General features: G+C 39.2%; 1 long non-coding RNA gene across 1 annotated transcript; it reads left to right on the top strand.

The window, feature by feature from the left end:
• Nucleotides 1–1,939: 1,939 nt before the first annotated feature.
• On the top strand, nucleotides 1,940–21,580 carry LOC112846565 (uncharacterized). Its single transcript, XR_003219576.1, has 4 exons — nucleotides 1,940–2,075; nucleotides 3,342–3,393; nucleotides 4,999–5,069; nucleotides 21,379–21,580. It is a non-coding gene; the product is annotated as an uncharacterized LOC112846565 (long non-coding RNA).
• The last annotated feature ends 975 nt before the right edge of the window (nucleotides 21,581–22,555 follow it).

Below are 22,555 nucleotides of genomic sequence, written 5' to 3'. Positions count from 1 at the left end.
CCTCAAAATTGTTGCTGGTTAATTTTCAGTTCATAAACCCATCGGGTAATTGATTAATAGCTGTGATACACAAAAACTGACATGTAATGTGCTCACTATTTTATTTTCAGCTCTTAATTTTCGACTGCAATTTTTTCGTGACAATTTCTTCTTTGAACCTGTCAGATATTTCTTTGTCCTTTTATGATAGCCATAACTGCAGATGGTGCCTGAGCACTATATCACAGTGACTCTCATCTCTAAGTCAAAGAAATCAGGATTCTATTACAGCAGATTAGGACAAGCAGACTGGACATCATGTCACAAAACCCAAGCTTTAAAGTGTCTCTGTTTTTTTTCCATGTAACCGTCAGCCATCAACACTGACTCACCCAGCACTGATATGTCTCTTCCTTTTCTTTAGCACTCTATAACTCCAGATAAGGGGCCATCAAAAACTTCTCAGTTGTTGGTTTTGTTTTGTTTTTTGCATTTTTGAAATACAAAAAAAAATATTAATATTAGACCAATATAACCTGAGTAAATACAAAATGCAGATTTTAAATTATTTTATTGATTATGGGGGAAAAAAGTAACCCAAACATACCCAAACCTTTTCGTTTTCTCCATTTTTGGATAATGGCTCTCACTGTGGTTCGCTGGAGTCCCAAAGCCTTTCCAGATGGATAGGTCTCAGCTGTTTCTTTAAATCATGTCATGATGTTTTGCCTTGTGAAATCTTTTAGCCTACTCCTTTTTCACTTTGTCAGGCAGCTTCTATGTAAGCGATTTCTTGATTCAACAGGTCTGGCAGGAATCAGGCTCCGGATTTCAAAAAGAGAAATGTGGTTATTCACAGTTAATTCATCAGTTAGGTCTGGAGAACTTTTTTTCACCCTTAATAAATGAAATCATAATTTAAAAACAACATATTGCATTTACTTGGGTTATCTTTGTCTTTTAGTAGTATAAAATTAGTTTGGTGATCTGAAACAAGTGTGACAAATATGCAAAAAATAAGCAAGGAACGTCTTTGCATCAGGTGGTGGTGGGGGGGGGATAGTTTATGTATGGTGATGGCATCATGATTGAGATTACAGTATTACACTTTGCTTTACATGCTCTTCACAAGGCTTACGGACATACACTAAAAGCATTTTTTAAATGCAACAATAACTTTATTAATCTCTCGTGGTGGATTAGGAGGAGCGATGTTTGAATGAGAGATGATGATATGAAGTAGCAGTGAAATAACAGGGCTTGTATTTCATCTTCATTGTTGATTATTTAAATTTGAAAATTATTTCAGAGATAGACAACAGAGCTAATATATGAAGAAGCAGCTCTTTCACCCTTTTCTTGCTTCACAGCAAATTGCATATTACTGTTATAATGATTAGTTATTTGCTTTTGAGCACAGTGGATTTACTGCATCAATGATCAATGAGGTGTTTAGATATCACTTTACTCAGGCTGGCTCACCATGGTAACAGACGCTACATGTTTAACCTGCTTTCAGGCGGGTTAATTTTAGAGTGGTAGATTAAACTTGTTGGAAACAAGGGAGTCACCCTCTCAACAGATGGACGAATTCATGCAATGCAAATTTTAAGCCGCTGCACTAAAAATATTTGAAAAAATAAAATAAACCTGCAGAGACTTGCCAGGGAAGTTATCATACACACATCCACAGCTCTTCTTGTATGCTTGTGCAAATGTGTAGTCGTAGCACTGCAGAAGTAATCCCTCCACTCTACACTACATACAGCCTAACTGTATGCTACCTGTGCAGCACCAGAAAATAAAGTTAGTAATATACTTGCATTTATACCACCCTTATAGTCTTACTGACCACTCAAAGCACTTTAAACTACAAGCTACATTTTAACTATACATTCATGCAGTCCTTTATTCTACGCACTCGCAGGTACTTTATCTATTTTACATCCACAGCCCGTTTAGAATCACCAATTCACCATCCATGACTTGGACTGTGGGAAGGAGCTGGAGTACCAGGAGGAAACCCACGCAAGCACAGGGAGAACATGCAAACTGCACACAAAAAGGCCAACCAGCAACATATCCTTCATAAAAAGGTGGAGTACCCACTATGATTTCATCCTCTGGTTTTTACCTCTTTCGAAGCCTCAGTTGTGAAACTAGAGGTCACTAATGAGAGCTCAGTCACATGTTAGTGACCTTTGAATGACTCAAAGTAGCAACACCGGAAGCATACTCTGTATTACAATCTATTTATTCTAAATTAGATCATATTCTACACAATCCAATGCAGTCCTGTGAAAAACACCATTACTGCTTCCACAGAAATTAAGAGGATAAGCAATAGCAGGCTGTCTGGAGCATTCAGATGTGTGTTAAACAATGCTAACATCTTCCAAGAAGTGCACATCCCAACAACCCAAGAGCTACATTTCAGACTCTACAGGCCTCAGTTAGCTTGTTAAATGTTAAAGTTCATGACAGTACAATTAGAAAAAGACTGAACAAGTACGTTTGGACTTGCCAGGGTTGCCAGGAAAAAGACTCTTCTCTCTAAAAAGAACATGATAGCACCACTGTCATAGGTTTACAAACTTGTAACCATAAGACTTCTGGAATAGTGTCCTTTGGACAGATGAGGTCGATGTAGAAATATCTGGCCACAAACACACCAGACTAGCTGTTACGCACAGTGGTGATGGAGTGATGATTTTGGACCCAGGCCCCTTGCAGTTATAGAGTCAACCGTGATCTCCTTTTTATAACAAAGTATTCTAGAGGTTATTATTCTATTTATTTATTATTCTAGAGACTATTTTATTTCAGGCAGACCCTTGAATTTACACATTTACAGTTACAACTCTTATTATAGTTATTTTATAAAATAATAAAACAATTTCCAGTAATCAGCCTTTCAGAAAGAAATCTCCAAATTGAAGCTTTTTTGATCATGTAATAAAATTTCTATAACTTTATTGCATATTCTAGGTTTATATTTCAATTCAATAATGTTATTTCTGTACCGATGTCAGGTTATGTCAATAGCACCATCCTGTCTCACTTTATATATGCCTTTTCTCCTCTGCTGATGTGGCTCATGATTGGATAAGAAAGCTACTATTAATCCAGTTAATCAGTGCTCAAAAAAGCAATGTTAGAATGACAACACAACTGCACATGCTACGGTATATCTCCTCCAAACCACATCATAGCTTCTAATGTGTCAGGTTTGTGGCGCAGCAATTTCACAACCAAATAGCTCGCAGGAGAGATAAGAGTTTCATTACTGCACGAACAAATCAAAGGAAACAAGCAGCCTCATTCATAAAACAGATTTCAATATTTCACCTGTTTTAATTTAGGTGTTCAACAAAGCAACAGAGATGGAAGACAGAGCAAGAAATAATGGAGAAGGTGGGTATAAGTACACAAAGACAGCAGCACTCCAAAGGATATTGCTTTTAGTTATTCTAGTTGTGTGCTAAAGCCTGCACTCTGTTTTGTGCAATTTTGAAAAATAAAATCTAATCAAAACAACAATGCAAGAATAAAAGAGCTGCCCTAAGGCTCAGTCTTACACTTCAGCCGAAAACAATATATTTCTAAGTAATTTTAGCTTTGAAGCCAACCACAGTGGCCTAAGCTAAATTCATATCTAAAGTTAACTCTTCGCACTTTTCAAGGCCACAGAAGAACGAAGAGAATAATGGAGCGTTGCTTGTTTTTGTCAGGTTTTATGAGCTTATTCCTTTGTGTGCCAACTCACCAGGCGCTATTAAACTATTTCTGCTTAATTTAACAGCGCGACAAAAATCAGCGTTGGAATATATGCGCGGGGTGGATGTGAAAAAAAGAAACACCTGTAGTTTAGGGGAATATAAACAGTTCCAGATAACATTTTAGGCTCATAATGTAATGTTTTGTTTAACGCTGTGTCAACAAGAGGCACTGATTCAACTGCATGTTTATTTTAAAATTTGTAGTGTCGTTGAGCCAAAGTGCACAATATTGCACAGGCGTGTTATTACTGTCAAACCCTTGCGCTGTATAATGGCCGTCCACAACAACAGCTGCCGTGTGTTTCAGTTACCTATTAAGCCATGGCCTCGAACACACATAATCATCTGATGTAACAAGGCCAAAACAACTAAATTTTATTTTCGCTGTGTGCCTGCTCTTTTTGCGCTCATCATTCAGCCTTGTATGGGACACAAAAGACACAAAGCGCCAAGAACTGCCAAGAGAGTCTGCACTGACAGAGTTTAATAGATGAAAATAAGGGACTGAGGAAAACCGCCTCCGGTATCATCGCAAAAAAAAGATCATTGTTCCATGTCAAGGGCCGCACAGAGTGGCTCACTACAAGAAGGCCCGGTTTCAGATGTTAAGTAAAGCAGATGCTGTATTCCAAGATGGTAGCTCGTGTGTGTGCATGGATATATGCTCACTGGCTCCTTTTTGCAGAACTGTCTTAAATCTTTGTGGCAGGGATGCAACAAGGTGCCGGAAACATTCCTCTGAGATTCTGGTACATATTGACATGACAGCATCACACAGTTGCTGCAGATTTGTCAGCTGCACGTTCATGATGTGAACCTACCATTCCACCACACCCCCAAGGTGCTGTAATGGACTCATATCTGGTGATGATGGAGGGAATTTGAGTACAGTGAACTCACTCCCATGTTCAAGAAGCCAGTGTGATTTGATCTGAGCTTTGTGACATGGCTCGTCATCATGCTGGAAGCTGCCATCAGAAGATGTGTACAGCGTGGTCATAAAAATATGGACATGGTCAGCAACAATGCGTTGTGCATAAAGAGATACTCTTCTGCATACCTTGCTTGTAACAAGTAGTTATTTCAGTTACTGTTTCCTTCCTGCCATCTTGAAGCAGTCTGGTCATTTTTGTTCTGACCTCTGGTATTGTTATGCACACAGTGTGCTGGCACATCTATTATCCCCCTATTATCTTTTTGTCATCCTCATTAACCTCTCTCTCCTCTGATTTATTCCCAGCACTGATTGGCTGCAGAAGGGTTACTGGCATGTGCATGAAAAGAAGAGAAGTTGGAGCATGGAGGCTGATGGTTCGTGACTTGGTCCCTCTCTGATCCTTCCTCATCTGCATCAGCATCGGCATTATCCTTCTGTTACTTTTTTCAGACCATTATCTGTAAACTCTAGAGATAATTGCGTAGGAAAATCTCAGTAGATCAGCAGTTTCTGAAACACTCAGATCAGCCTGTCTGGCAGCAACAATCATGTTTCATTCAAAGCCACTTAAAACACCTTTCTTCCTCATTCTGATGCTCAGTTTGAACTTCAGGAGGTCGTCTTGACCATGTGTAAATCCATGTGATTGGCTAATTAGATATCTGCATTAAGCAAGAGTTAAACAGGTCTATCTAACACACTGGCACATGAATACTATTACAATTAAGTTACTAATGCTATTTTCCAATATTACTAAAGTTACTAATGTTACAGGTAAAGCATGATTTAACATACGGAATATAACATTTGTCAATCAAAGTGCCATAACTGATATTTATGACATGTAAACACGGTGGCGCTGTGCAGAGGCTTCCATGTAGTGATGAACCTAATATTTCAACCAGGAGGTAAACGAGACCAAGAGCTAAAAACCACAAAAAAATTATTCAGTTTGCTAAGAAATTAAAAACTATAAGGAGGTGATACGTCAGTGTATTGTATAAAGAGACGACAGTCTTGGTTTAATTAAAAAAAAAAGATTAAGAAGAAAGGGAAGGGGAGCTTTGGCTGTCTAAACCTGACTCTTTAATTTAGTACAAACTGTACATGAAAAAAACAAATTTGTAAACAGAGGTGTGTGAAAAGCAGTTCACACACCTTTTTTTTAGGTCTCTGGAGCACACTCACTGAACTAATGCTAACAGACATGAATGGTATATAACAATACACTGATTTGGTTTTTAGTGTTTGCTCTGAATATGCATTTACTGCTGTTTCATTTGTGGAAAATGGCTTATTGTGTCCTAAAGCATCAGATGACCAAGTTTAATCACTACATAAAAATCACCACACTGATCAGTCCTGTTGGTAGCGTCCCGAGTTAAAGTCTGTTGGCTGGAACGACCTTTGTTTGCAAGGTTTGGATGTATGCATTTTGCTCACTGTACTGGGCAGTATGTTTATTTCTGATGGCATCCCTGGTTTGACGTTTTCTCGTTAGAATTTTTTATTTGAGATGACACCTGGAATTAGTTTACGATGCATTACATAGCGATGGCGCCATCAAAAGAGCACAAATACTACTAATGTGGCTTACGTCGACATTCAGTGCAAAAGACAGTGCAGACGGAGCTCCGCTTTCTGCAGAGCTTTTCTTTGATCTAGTTAGTCTCCGAGCCATTAATAGACCCATCACTATGGAAAAAGGGGGAAATTATTACACATTTCAATAAAAGTAATTGGTCCTTATGCAGACAAAAACAGCCACACATTTCCTGTCACTATGTATACGAACGTGAATGTAATTACCTCACTCGTGCAATCTCTCTCCCCCTCTCTCTCCTGCACTCTCGGATGATTACATTTTCTGCCCGTGTTATCTGCGGGGAAAGTGTGCCGCCGTGCTGATTAACAAATAGCTGTGATGAACCTCACAATGTCCAGTTAAGTCCAGTTTGATATGCTGTATTTGTGCAGAGAGCTGAGGTCTTCTGGGAACAGAAAAACTAGTAATCAAGGGATATATTTTTTACAGCAAGAGGTCCAGGTTTTGCTATTATATTTTACGTTTTATGCCACGTTTCCTTTGCAGCATAGTTTAATGCTGAACATCCAACCTCACATCATTTCAACATTAGGATCAACCAGCACGGCTGCATGTGTAGCAGGCTATCCAGAGCTGCACAGTGTGACTCTTATAACATAATTAGTCCATCTCTCTAGGAGGGTTTTGCGAGCTTTACCTATATGCCAAAGTAAAGTGCAGTCACTTTGATGATAAAAGGGATAAAAAGGCAGCGATAAGGTGGAATGTTGAGCAGAGTGAGGCTGGTGTGAGCCAGCCAGCGGAGGTCTAATTGGATGAAGGAACCCTGTTGCATGAGGCGTTCTTCCCCGAGAGTGCAAAGACATTATGAAAACCTCCCACACTGCTTTCAGCTGATTCAATTAATTTATTTTTCTGTTAAACTGATGGAAATATTGCCTCTTTTCCAATAAATGTCTGACAGCTTTAGCGCTGTGACATGGCTTGAAGTCCTTAGCTCTAAGGGATTAATTGTGAATGCGTTTTCCTCCCGTCACCAGTCCTGCCCTCAACCTGATCCCAAAAGGGCGTCCGGAAATCAGGCCAGTCTCCATGGCAGGCCAGTTCAGGCTCACCACATGGTCAAGATCTCATTCAGCGTTATAATTCCCTTCTTCCATGTTTGGTGCTGTGGCTTTTGTTTTGACTGGGCTGAGAGTGATCCTTAACTGATCGCCATGCCTCAGTGCGGCTGAGGAAAAACATTGGTTCAAACAATAGGCAGAGGATCAGAGAGGTGGGAGAGTGAATAATGTGTCAGGTGCTCTGAATGAATTAAAGTGCAGTGCAGGGCTGTGGAAATACCTCTGTGTGAGGCCCTAATCAGTTGCAAACAAGGGAGTGAGAGAAGAGGGAAAAAAAGCTTTCATTCCTGTAACTAATCATTTGCGGTTTCCCAATGCAGTCAGCCAACGCCAAAGGCAGAGACTAATAAACTGGGAGGCTGTGTAGATTTATAAATGATTAATTAAGGGGCCTCTCATGGGAACTACAGCAGCTATAAGCAAAAATATTAATTAGTTGAGATGAGACTTAAACTAACAGGAAAACATTTCAGCCATGTTGGAAAGCGTAGGGTGGGGGCAGCTTGTTTGACTCTGGGCTGACAAAAAGGGCCCCTACTGCTGCGCCACTGTGAGGTGAGGGAGGGGGGCTGTTTTGAATTTGGCTGGAGGATAATGAAGAGTTACATAGAGTGTCAGACAGAGACACACAGGTCCTTAGTATTGAGTTGTAAGGAGAGATGACTGAGTGACTGAGAGGGTTAGGATTGGGTCTGAAATGAGTTCTCAACTGCCTCAAGTACCCCCCCCCCCCCCCCACACACACAGCTACATTACCATCTCTGGTTGCCTCTCTTCATGCCTGCCCTTCAGGGAGGTCTCTAAAGCCTCTCTTCTCTACTTCTTTTCATGAATGTCAAGATGCTGAGTTTAAAGTCTGGTAGATTAAATGGGACACGTTCAGTTTATTCTGCGTCTAATGGCCTAGGTAACTTAGTAATTTCATGCAAAGGATCTCAATGTCACAGTGCTTGCCAGCGTCCAGAAAAGAGTCCTGTTATTTCCTGTCCCTGGGAATGCATCCACTGTTTCACCATTTTCCATTACTGCACCATCATCCAGGTAATGGAGAGATAGTGAAGTTAGCAACAGGACTTCATGGCTATTCATAGTTTTCACGTGATGTTACATCATTATAGGAACATCCCCTGGAGGGCAAAACAAATGCACTCTTCCACTGTTTAGCAAAAATGCCAAAAACAGTTGTTTAATCGGAGCCATTAATGACTAGACTCTCAGTGTTCTTACAGCTGCTAGCAAATTGTAGCGAATGGCACAGCATGCAATTGCACTTTTGGGAGGCAAAGTGATGGAGTGGTTAGGACTGTAAGCAAAGCAGGAAGAAGTTTCCTGGTTTGAGTCTCCTGGTTGGATGGGACCTCTGTGTGTGGGCTGCATGTCCTCATGGTGTCCCTCTGTGATTGTGGTTGATTTATACTTCTGCTGTTAATCTTTGTGGAGCCTACGATGTAACCTATACAAGCGGCTGACCCTGTTGCCACCATTCATGTTTTTTGTTTGGTGCATCATTTGTTAATTACCTTGTCATGTCCCAGTGTTTTCACTGCAATACCAGCCGCAATAGAGACAAATAAAATCCTTCATGGATCCCTGTTCTTCGTTGGAACCTTTGGAGTTAAACATGTTTGTCTCAATTTTTTCCACTTCTTTCTCTCATGTCTAATAGTGTCATGATTTTTATTCATTATATTGAAGCAAGCAAGCAGTATTATTCCTTATATTGCTGTGATGATTATTTTAACCCTTTAAAGCCAAATGTATATTTGATACATGTGTTTTACATCATCAGTAGGATCGTTTTTTCGCCCCCGCTGAAATGAAACAAACTGCGCAGGACATTTTTAAGCAATAAATTACAAAAAATGCAGGATGTAGCAAATATGATACAAATTGGATATACAAATTAATATTACCGTATTTTTCGGACTATAAGGCGCACCGGATTATGAGGCGCATTAAGTGAAACAAAACAGTCAGATAAGTCAAACTTTACTCAACTCATTCTTCTTGCTTCCTCCACTTCAGTACCATTGATTCATTAATGTTGAATTCTCTCGCAGCTGCTCTATTCCCATGTTGTTGCAGTGTATAAATGACTAACCTCATATTATGGGTGGATTATCTCAGTTGTTCTCCTGACTGAAGTTTGGTCCGTTTACAGCATCCTGCCATGAGATTGCATTTGTCCCTAACCACTGGGAACCCTCACGTTGACTTTTATTGAATCCAAACTGATTCCAAAATGGAAGCTGGTTCCACAGAAGAGGGGCCTGCAAGCTGAAGGCTCTGCCTCCCATTTTAAATACTCTAGGAACCACAAGTAAACCCAAGTCTGAGAGCGAAGAGCTCTAATGTGGTGATACGGTACTATAAAGTCATTAAGATAAGATGGGGCCTGATTATTCAAGACCTTGTATCTGAGGAGCAGGATTTTAAATTTGAATCTGGATTTAACAAAGAGCCAGTGAAGAGAAGCCGATATAGGAGAAATATGCTCTCTCTGTCTAGCCAATGTAAGTACTCTTTCTGCACCAGTTTAGATCAACTGAAGGCTTTTCAGGGAGTTTTTGGGACATACTGATGATAGTAGTAGAAGTAGTCCAGACTAGAAGTAATAAAAGCATGAACTATTTTTTCAGCATCAATGTGAGACAGGATATTTCTAATTTTGGAGATATTGCGCAAATTGAAGAAAGCAGTCCAACAAATTTGTTTAATACATGCATTGAAGTACATATGCTGGTCAAAAACAACTCCAAGATTCCTCACAGTGATCCTGGAGGCTGAGGTAATGACATCCAGAGTAGGAATCTGGTTAGAAACTGCATTTCTAAGATTATTAGAGCCAAGTAAATAACGTCAGTTTTATCTTCATTTAGAAGCAGAAAATTTGAGGTTATCCAGGTCTTTATGTCTTTAAGACAATCCTGCAGTTTAACTAATTGGTGTGTGTTATCTGGCTTCATGGATAGATAAAGTTTGGTGCCATCTGCATAGCAGTGAAAATGTATGCTATGCCCTCTAATGATACTGCCTAAACAAAGAATGTATAATGTAAACAGAACTGGTCCTAGCACTGACCCCTGTGGAACTCCATAATTAACCTGAGTGTGTGAAGAAGACTCTCCATTTATATGAACAAATTGGAGTCTATTAGATAGATATGATTCAAACCACTGCAGTGCAGCACCTTTAGTACCTACAGCATCCTCTAATCACTGTAATAAAATGTTATGGTCAACAGTATCAAACGCTGCACTGAGGTCTAGCAGGACAAGCACATAAGAAGATCAGCGAACCTTCACTAAAACTGTTTCTGTACTGTGATGACCCTGAAACCTGACTGAAAATGTAAATAAAACATGCAGATGATCAGTTAGCTGTTTTACAACTACTGTTTCAAGAATTTTTGAGATAAAAGGAAAGTTAAAGTTATCGGCCTATAACTATATATTAACTATATAGTTATATTAACTATATTACCTACGACAGCTGGGCCAAGTGAGGCAATGGTTTAAATAAGATGATTATGAGTAATTTTTTCTCTAATGGCTAAAATTTTATTTGTAAAGAAATTCATTAGGAAAGTCATTACTAATAAATGTTAAAGAAATGGTTGGCTCAACAGAGCTCTGACTTTTTGTCAGCCTGGCTACAGGGTTATTCTTATTTCCTTCAATCAGTGATGAATAGTAAGATGCTCAAGCTTTACGGAGGGCTTTTTTTAATAGGGCAGCAAACTGGCTTTCCAGGATAAATGATGATCTCCTACATTAGTGAGATGCCATTTCCACTCCAGCTTACGACTTATCTGCTTTAAAGTACCTGTTTGAGAATTATACCAGGAAGTCAAGATGTGAGGCTTTCTTTTTCAGAGGGGCTACAGCGTCTAGAGTTGTACGCAGTGAAGTAAAAATATTAACACGATAATCAACATCTGTGGTTGTAGCGTTCTGGGCTACCAACTTTAATGACCCCTTGACACCATACACATTTTTACAATGCAAAACAAATATTAATAAAGATCCACAGGCTTAGTTTTTAGGTCGTCAGGTTCCATCCCATCTAAAGTTGTTGAAGCAAGTGGACTTCTCACATGTAATTATTCAGACAGTCACTAAAGGTCACTTAACTTAGAAATGCAACAGGTAGGTCATTAAAATACTTGCACAGATGGTAACTGGTAATTTTCAGTGACAGGAAAAACAAAACAAACTCTGTAAGCTGCTACTCCACGCACAATTCAGTGTCAACCAAGATGCTAAAGTTTCATAGCAATCAGGCACTGGTACTTCCATACTGCCTTTCTACTCAGATAAGCACTCAAAGCAGTTTCCATAATGACACATATATGGATACAGAGGTTTTATCTATCCCAGGTTTTCTAACATTTACACACACATACATACTGGATGCTGATACTGAACTTGGAGTTTAGTATCTTGCCCAAGGTTACTTCAGCTTGCAAACTGGAGGAGTCAGGGATCAATCCACCGACCTTCAAATTGGTAGACGACCCGCTCAAATACCTGAGGCAAAATCGCCCATGAGTCAATGAAAACTCCAAATGGTTAAATCTGATTTGATCCAGTTTCTCTGTTATTTATCAAGTCAGTCACCAAATGCAACAAACTCAGTAACAATAACCACATCCAAACAGTTGGGCAAAATGGTTTATCATTGAATAAATTGAGCGATTACAAGTAGGGAAACACCCACACAATTTTTCAGGGATTTCACAAACCCGACATTATTTTCTGTCAGAAAACCAATATCTCAAAATTTGAAATCACATATAAAGTCTCTGACAAGTGCCCCCTCAAGTCTGCACTCTGCAAAACAACATGGCCTGCCTCTGCATATTTACACTGACTCTGTACCACAAGACAAACCGATGAAAAATACGAGCAGCTTCCGATGGTAATCATGCTTCCACAAGTAACACTTTTTTTCTCCCCTTCTTCAAAAACTGCAAAGAAAAAAATCAAGGCAGTAAAATGTAGGGCAACACAGCACTGGGCAGGCAGCATGAAACACAATTACAGAAGTATGAATTCATTTGTAAAGGTTGTGCATCCCTTTTGAAGGTCTTGGTGATGAGAGCAAAAACCAATGAAAGCACAAACCTCCTGTGCCAACTCAAATATTATCACAGTTAGTAAAAATTGGATCAGACCTGTGGGATAAAGAGTCCAAGCAATACTTTTTTGAAACCTGAAATAATCAGAACCTATAGAGAGAGCGTGGTAGACTTTGCATCTGGATGAGATTAAAATCACCTCACTATACCACAGATGACACAAACATAAGCCATTCTCGGAAAAGCTGAGGGGGGAATCGGCCCTGCAGTGAATATATGAAACATCCCAATATGTCAATCTTGACTTCAGTTTTATGTGCAGGTTAAAAAGAACTGGCCTTGACTGTTTTCATGTTTTCAGCACAAAATCAGATGAAAAGAGTCTGAGATGAAAAATTAGGGCCAAGTAGACACTTGAAGAGAGAGTCAGACATTCCTTTAAGCCATCATAATTGACTCACTGGAGGGCCGGGCTCTGGTGGCGGTGAGGTGCTTCAGAAGTCAATGTTCCCAGAATCTAGAGTCAAGGGTGAATACATGTTTTTAGATTTCATAAATAAATATTTCATTCAACTGTCAATGGTATGGATGTGGTGGAAGAGAACCCTTTCATGTCACTCTGGTTTTTGGATGGGTCGGTGGTATGTGTGAGGGAAAATTGAGGCTACTAAAGGCTACCAGCAGGAGTCAGCCAGAAAAGACTCCAATTTGAATGATAGGCAAAGAGTTGAACTGTGTGCTTTTTTTTTATCCCTCCTGATTCGACTGCAGAGGGTGTCCAGCAAAATTGGAGCGGTGTTTGACAACAATTAGTGGCACTGCTGTGAGCTGTGACAGGCAAGCGTATATACAACTCAAAGCAGACTCTGGCCCTCGACTTCACAGAGGATCAGACCTCCACATACAACAGGCCCATCACAACTCCAGACAGTAGTGACACTGAAAGGCAGTATTTATTTTATGAGTCAAGAACACGCACACTCAGATCCAATAAGAAACATGAAAATGGTAAACTTCTATAACATCAACTGAAATATCATGCTAAAAAACAACACTCTGACCATAATGGCAAAATACGGCAGGACAACAATGCTAATCTTTGCTCATTAGTGTTACACATTAGCAGTTTGACAAGTTCTAAATATACACTACAGTCTGACTTTGGCTAACTTTGTATAGGAAAACCAGGAATTTCCACAAAGTCCACATATTTTTCAGGCTACCGCTACATCCGGGATGTCAAACATAAGTGCTAGGGGTCAGAATCGGCCTGGCAAAAACTCCAGTCTGACCCACTGCAGGACTTTTGAAAATGTGAAGGAAAGAATACATTTTGGGCTTTTAAGTATACTTCCAAAGGTTTTACAACCAAGCCATTCATACTACATCCATACTGCTACATTCATGTTACTGTGGACACAGGAACTAAAACTAAAATTGTTGCAAAAAACATCAAACAACTAATTTTGAAGGAAGAAAAAGGCGCATTCCCAATTTGCTGCAAGCACAACAATACCAAACTCAAACTTAGTAGCAACACTTGCTAATATAACAAACTGTCATTACTCCATCGTGGCGCTAAATCTCTATGACTAGTCATATTGCACATAGTTAACAGAGGTGTCAGATAACTATTATTAAACTATTAACCACCAACTACCAACTATTAACAACCAACTCTTCCCTCTTGTGTTATTAATACCAGAGTGGGCTTGCTAGCTAAGCTAATGACTGAGGAGCTCTTAGTGGCTTTAGCTTTTGAGCTACCTGTACACAATAGTTAGCATTCAGGACACATGCTTCTTTGGATTTAAACAGATTTATCTATTCCAGTGTCCCCTGCACTCACACAGACATGTTTTTCTTCCTCTCAGCAGATTCATTATATGACTTGTTGCTGTCAAGGGTTAGTGAAAAGGTGAGTGTTCACCATAAGCATTTTAAGGATGTTCAGAAATTACACTTGTCATGGCTGTGGTGTTTCAGTGAAAACCCTAAAATATACCTGAGGAAGCCCATATGGAAAAGAAATAGAAAAAACTTATAAAAGACTTGCATAAGATTTGGCTTACTTCATATAGTGAATCATATAAGGCTTATATGATTTACTCATGAAAGTGGCCACTTTCTCATTACTTTCATATATTGTTTTAGTAAGTATCCAAAACATACAAGTTTCATTTATATAATTTTTCAAGAGATCTTATATCTGTTTTCACACAAGACAGATACAAACTTTATAGGTTTTATATCTATCTTTTCCATATGGGAGTCTTCATGTTGTATAGCAGGTTGCAAGTCTAACTTCAAAAATTACATTGCTTTAAATCATCACCAGCTTTCATCTTCTGTGTCACAATGTGAAATTTTATAGACCCTTTATAGATACATATGAACAACACTCCAGTAAATGTGTCAGTTAATTATTACATTATTATTATCATCTCTGCATATTCCTCTTTTAAATCATTCTCATTTCCTGTTTTTTTGTTTTGTTTTGTTTTGTTTTCTTGGGCGGTAGTTATTTGTCTCCTGTGATCTGCATTTAGTTTTGTCGTTACACAATATAATCTATAATTAATACATCGATCACTCATTTTTAATTATTAAATATGTAATAATTTAGAGTGACCACTTAACCTAACGTCTTTGGACAACACACGACTCTAATACAGGAAAAAAAAATGTAGACTTCCTCCACTGAGCAGGTATTTGGCAGTGATCTCCCCTGAAATCATGTGAAGCTGTTCTCATCTGTGCAGAGAACGGGATGCACGTGGAGGACCAGCCAGTTCCAGTATTCTCTGGGGAATTTCACACGATTTGCATGATGCTGGACTGTGAGCACAAGTCCCACTAAAGGACTGGAGGTTTTTGTTCCATTCCTCCTTGCACAAAGACATTGGTCCTTAGGCTCAGTTCATGCCTTTCTACGGTTCTGTCCTCTCCTGCTTTCTCCATGTACTAGCCCATCCCTTGGTATCTCTACCACACTCTTGAGACTGTGCTTGGAGACACAGAAAACCTTCTTGCAACTGCACCTATGGACATACCATTTTTCTCCATGGTGGAATGATTGTAGAGCAAACTTTTTTTTTAAAAAAAAGAATTGGGTGTCCACATTTGACCTTTTTTAGTATTTTCTCTGATCTACACAAGATGAAAAGTATGCACACATGGTGGTGGTAGCATCATGCTGTCAGGCGGTTTTGTTGCAGTGACAATGACGAAGGAGGACTATTTCTCAATTTTTCAACTTCTTCAGCAGCTAGTTTGTTGAAATTTGGAAAACTGGGTGTTTCAAAATGTCAATGATCCCTAATTTTGAAATGGATAAAGGCTAACATTTAGCTTCTGAAAGACCTTCCCAAAGCCCCAACCTCAACCCTATTAAAAAAGTGTGGGCTACACACAAAACCAACCAATATCCATGAGCTCTACCAATCTACCAAGAGTGGTCAGGTATTCTTCCAGAATGTCATACATTATGTATGCATCCACAGCCAGACAGCATTAAAAGGTAGAAAATATACAAGAATCAGAAAAAGCATGTCATTTAAAACCCTTATATATAAAAAAAAATATGAACACAAAGTGTAAAGCAGTGCAAGAGAGGGATGTTTTCTCCCTAACCTTATTTGTTCATGTCCACCATTCCCCTTGGTCTCAGCTGACTCCTGGTTTTATTTGAGGAAATAACACTTCCATTATTATAAGGGGGTGAAGTTTATGTAGGTCAGGGTGAATGGGTGGGCTGACAACATGTTAGCACAGCAGGATGCCAAAGTTGTCTTTTTATTAAGCGTGACCACTTTGAACAAAGTTATTAAACAGCCCCTAACTTTTCCCGAAATACACTTTGTTGTTTTTGTCTTTAAACATAGCCGGGTCTTAAGTTCTGAATGGCAAAACAATTTCTTGTGCTCGTTGTGTCAATCTAGACTAATTTTTACATTTAATTCTGGTTATTTTTTTCTTGAGCTACAGAAGCAGCTCTTGTATTGGTTAGTGTACGTTTCATGTGTGGACCACAGTTTATCCTTGTTGTTCAGAGCACTTAAGTGGGTGCTGATTAATGGTCAATGGGCAATAATTTCCTGCTAAAATGCCATTCCCCTGGGAAGCCTTGCCACAATATTTTGGATAGTTGCAGAAGGGATTTGCTGATTAACCGATTTACAAGTGCACCTATAAATATCACTGTATACTGTAGCATTAAGAAATCCCTTAAAAGGAGCACAGAGGCTAGGAGGCCTATCCTTGGCCACAAAGTGTACATTAATATGCAAAAGCAGTTACTGTTTGAATTAATGTATCACAAAGCTTTAGAGTACCAAAAGGCAATTCAATCAAAATTGTCTGTCAGCAGCACATAATGGCCTGAATTCATTTCTCTTATTTGTACAGGTTGAAAAGGTTAGTGCAACCCTCCTGTATTTAAAAAAACACCACATACACACAGAAAAACATGCTGATTTTGTTTCTGCAGAGTAAATATTTGTGTCTTGAATAAATTGCAGGTAGACGCAATGACTTCAGGAGCTAAAAACAAATTTAGGCAATAATTGAAATGTAGCATAAAATTGCCCCTGCAAATAACCATGAGCCATTACGCGAACACATTCTCTCCCTTTCACTAAGAAACCAACCTGGAGACACACAAAAACAGCACACAGGCTTGAACATACGCACACACGCACGCACATGGGAGAGCTCTTTGAGGGTTTCACAATAGCACATTTATCCGCAAAATTAAAAATGGTGATTGATCCGTGGAATATTAACGGTCAACAACGTTTTTCATTAAGTTGTGAAGGGGAGCGAGGGGAGGCATTCTGGTAGGAGAACGAGAGCAGGAAGGAAAAAGAGCAAAAGCTTTATTTAATACTGATCCTGTACAGTAAAAAGGCCCGAAGAGAAATGTAAATACTAGACTCCAATAACGCGACAGCACACTAATCATATTTACAAACTATATTAAATCTGCCCATTGTGTTTGCTTTGCTGAGGATTGGCTACCATGTAATTGTCATTGTAACCAGTGTTGGCTTGTGGGAAAATTTAACTGAAGTGATATAAGGTGACTGGTAGGATTATTATTACTTTATTATGACCCAGTATATGTTTATTAAAACAATTTGTCATGCAGAACAGGAGTGGGGAATGGAAACATTAAATCTTGCTCCACTCTGGCCACAGAAATGAGTTACAATAAAATTAATGGTGAGGAGGCCTGCGCTGACACCAGAGTGGTACGTAATAACCCGCTGCTTCGTTTCATTTGCCGATCATTTCCTGTTGGGCCCTCACCATTAAACATACATGCTGGGGATTATTGAAATAGCCCTGCGACAGCTATTGTAGTGTAGTGTGAGTGTGCCTATGTCATCGTGGCTGTGTGTGCGCTTGCACGCGAGTTTTGGCTGGCTATGCTTTTATGTGGCTGGTCATTTGATCTCAAAAACACAGGCGCCATGGCAATATGCCACGCCGTGCTTGTATTTCTGGTTGTGCCGTTATGAGAGCAGAGATATTAGCACAGAGAGAGAGCACAGGCCGGGATCTGAAGTCTTGGAGGGAGGCGTCATTTCGCTGAGTGCCTGGGAGGGGCAAGATTAGTCTGTCAGTTGTGTCTAAAATGACTTTGAGGCTGTAGCTACAGGGATGCAGCAGAAGTTTAGCCAAGGAGTTAAGTGCATTTACACTGAACACTGACCCTCTGTCCCCTTGTGATCCAGTGTTTGTGAGGACTGCCATAGTAAGATGTAGACTGATTTTATGACTCTAGAGCCTTTTTTCATCTCTTACCTGTTATGCTGCTGTAGGAGCAAACTTAAATGAAATATAGCAGCTCTGCCTTGGCAAGCCAACTTTAACAAGTGCAAGAAGAAAAACCACTGGTTTAAATTTAAAATGCTGTAAACAAACATATCGCGTTTTAGTAAAAGCAAAAAAACAGAGAAAAAAGAAAAAAAAGGCTGATCTCAAAAGAGGTGCTACACCAACTTCAATCACTGGAATGAAGAATTGATCTACAGTGTTGTGAAAAAGCATTTGTATCTATCTAAAGAAACACAAAAACAGACGAGAAACAAAGTAAGTTACATCTATCTGAGCAGTCTTGAGACCGTTACAATGCAATTTCTAAGCCGACTCCAGCCAATCACAGTGAGAGCCACAAACGGAGAAAATTTGGAACCTTAGTGAACCTTCCCAGGAGTGATCAGCCTACTAAAATTACCCCAAGAGCACACTGACGACTCATCCAGGAGGTCACAAAAGAACCCAGAACAACATCTAAAGAACTGCAGGCCTCACTTCCTTCATTTAAGGTCAGAGTTCATGATTCAACAATATAAAAGATACTAGGCAAATGGCACCAATGGGGGCGTTACAAGGAGAAAACCACTGCTAACCAAAAAGAACACAAAGTTCTGTCTCACTTTTGCCAAAAAGACATTTTTGGGAAATATTCTGTGGACTGATGAGACAAAAGTTGAACTTTCTGGAAGGTTTGAGTCCCGTTACATCTGGTATAAAACAGCACTTCATAAAAAACCACATCATACTAACAGTCAAACATGGTGGTGGTAGTGTGATGGTCTGGGGCTGTTTTGCTGCTTCAGGACTTACACAACATGATTGGATCATGAATTCTGCTCTCCAGCAACCATCAGCTGGTGCCCTGAAGCTCAGGCACACTCGGGTTATACAGCAGAACAATTAAGCAAAACACACAAGCAAGTCCACATCTGAACAACAACAACAACAAAACCCCAAAAAGATTGTTTTGGAGTAGACTAGTCAAAGTCTGGACGTAAATCTGATGGAGATGCTTTTGGTATGACTTTAAAACACTCTCTATCTTAAATTAAAACAATTATCTAAAGAAGAGAGGGGTGTGAAAGACTCATTGCTTGTTATTTAGGCGGCAATTACATTTTCACATTGGACCAGGGAGGTTTGGATAGCCGTTTTCCTTTGATAAATGGAATCATCATTTTAAAAAGGCTTCTTGTATTTACTCGGGTTATATTTGTCTAATATTAACATTTGCTTTATAAACTGAAACACATGAGACAAATATGCAAAAAACAAAGAAATCGGGAAGAGGTCAATCTTTTTTTTTTTTTTACGGCACTGTAAATCAAAGAGCATGTGATAACCTGTCATTTAGGGCCTAAGCCAGGATTCAAACCCAGGACCTTCTTGACATTAGACAGCAGTGCTAATCACTGCACCACTTTGCTCCTCCTATAGACAAATACCTTTACATCTCACTGTACCATGCAAGGATTAAAATTCTGTTAGAAAACAACCAGATCTGCTTGCAAAAACCACATCACTACACCGAGCACTCTCACAGTCACATACTATATAATAACTGTACACAGTATGACTGTGATAATATTCATATGCTGCTGTTTTATGCTCTAGAAATGAGCATTGTTTCGTTCTAATAAGGCATCTTTGCTCTTGTAAGTTAGTCATTAGCTTGTTTCCTTTGTGCGCCGTAGCTTGGAAGAATAACATCTATCAGCACAAGCGCTCTTTTTAGCACAAACGCTGACTGTTTAAAATACAAAGAATTTGATCATTTTCCCAGTAAACACTACACACTTCTAAAAACTGGCTTACTGATTTGACAAACAGCAACGAATTAAACAAATAAATGTAAGGCAGAGGTAGAAAGTAAACAGAAGCTGTAAAAGAATCAAAAGAAAACAAACTTCGACACTCTCATTGCCTTGCAAACATTTGGAGTTTACCTTAAAAATAACAGCAGCTGTCATTAGCTCTCTTGTGAGGTGGATAAAAGCAGCGCCTTAAACAAACAAAAACATGAAAATGTAGCACATATGTTTGTTCTACGTATCAGTCGAGGTGTTTTTATTTGCACTGTACGGCAGACCTCTGTTGGCGCTGAACAATCTGATTGCTGCAACCGTGGCCTGAACCTGAATAGTAGTATATTTTTAGTCAGGCACATCCAAAGTACTAACTTACCTAACTGCCCGAAGGACACACATGCACAGCGTGCTTGTGATATTAACTGAGTGTATCTCTGTGTGTGTTCAGCCTTCTCTTAGGTCCTTTAGTAATGTTGCTATTACAGTGTTTATTGTTAGAGTAGCAAGACCCTCTTTATGCTCCTTCTTCCTCCCTCCCTCCGGAATTTTACAGTTATATGAAGAAAGGAACTGGTCACAGTAATAACATAATACGCACCCAATGCCATTCAAAACAGCCTAATCAAATCCTGGGTCTGTGAATCTCAGAGTATTGTGTTTTTGAATTTACTGAAAAGCAGTTATGCCAACAAAGCCTTGTTTCTAATAAATGCTTCCTTATTATGCAGGATACAAAAATAAACCAATGCTACCCTCTAATTCCTCAATAATTAAAAAATAAGCCTGCGCTCGCTATTGCATCATTTTGTGTTCAGCAGTGGGTTCTAGGATCTCCAACAGCTCGCATAGAAGAAAGAAAATGTGACATTTAGAGTAGGTGTAATGGGTTTTTTCACTCTTTCTTAGTTCTTTAACAAACAAAAATCATTTATGATGTCTATATTGATCCTGACTTTTATCTACACACTAAATGTACCCAAACACAGAGTGTAGTGAGAAACTTTCAGAAACATAAAGTTGTATTTTTATGTTAGTTATGCTTATTGTCATAATATGGGATGTACAGTAGCTAACTCAAAGATAATATGACGTGTGGGACAATCTTTTAATGCGATCTCATGACAAACATCATATACTGTTATAATTATAATAAAATCTGCAGCTCCTCCTATCTGTCCAGAGATTTACTGAAAACTCATTCTATTTTCTGTTTTTTTATTGTTCATCCTTTTATTCATACTATTGTAACAGTGATGTTTTTGAACAGTAAGTAATCAACAATTTGCTTCTATCCTATTGTAGATATGACCGACGTGAGCATTCCTGAAACAGCAAACGATATTTGAGCTTTTCCACTGGATTGGTGAAAGACTGGATCAGCTGCCCAGCTGTGATTATGTTGCTAGCTGTATGTGACATTTACCTGAACATCAGCCAGCAGCAGAATAGGTAAACAGCCTAAAAAAGAGTCTCATCACAAAGAGCTTTCAGGAAAATGTAGTTAATGTGGAACCTTCACCAAAGTTTATGAAGCAAATATCCTCAGACTCGCACTGTAAAATTATCATTTTTGCATGTTTGCATAGAAGATATCAATTAATTTCCTGGTTTGAAACAATCACAACACAAAAACAAACAAAAAGTGCACATTAGGCGGTATGTGGGTGGAGATGGCACAAACGCTCCCAGACTGTCGACCGGGAGGCTGGAGTTCAGGTTTCCTTTGGGACCACTGGGAACACAAACTACTCAAGGTTTGGTCAAATATTTGAAACCCTGAAAACAAAAGACTGTTTATACGTTATAGCAAACATGTTCGACAAATTGTGATCTCCTCAAGTAACCTGAACACCAAACCCACTGCAGTGTGACTTAGCAGTGCTATAACTATGGCAACAAATCACAGCTGAAACCAGTTTTTATATAGACTGCATTACTTAAACGAATTGCGCAATTAGGAAGTGGATAATCTGACTTTTTTTTTTACTCTGGCAATGACAATTTTTGACAAAATTACTGTCAAAAAAGTGCCGGTAATCAAAGGGACAATTACTTTTTAAGTGAGGTCGCAGTGCTCATTCCTCGTGTCCTAACATCAGTTCACTGCACCCCCTCACACTGTACAAAGCCTCTTATGACCACATTAATGCAACTAATTACCATGTCAATCACAAGTAATGCTTATTAATTGCCCCTCAGAAAGGGGCTATATCAAACAGTGAGAAGTGCCTTTAAAAGCCCACTGAAAGGCTGACTGTAGGGTAGGTTATGAGAGAGAAAGAAAAAGAGAGCGAGAGAGAGCCATGTTTCAGCCCTACTGCTGGCATTAGTCAATCTGCTGTCCAGATGTCTTCCACAGGTGACAGCTGCAATAGCCTAACAAGCAAATTAATCACGGAGCTTTTGTGGTGCTTCATTTTAGGGAAACTCATTTCGTTTCATAAAAGGCTTCATCTCGTGTGAAAAATGACAAATTGCG

Source organism: Oreochromis niloticus, linkage group LG1 (genome assembly GCF_001858045.2).
Source record: "Oreochromis niloticus isolate F11D_XX linkage group LG1, O_niloticus_UMD_NMBU, whole genome shotgun sequence".
NCBI lineage: Eukaryota > Metazoa > Chordata > Actinopteri > Cichliformes > Cichlidae > Oreochromis > Oreochromis niloticus.
Note: the sequence above shows the minus strand (reverse complement) of the source record. Positions and strands in the feature narration are given on the sequence as shown.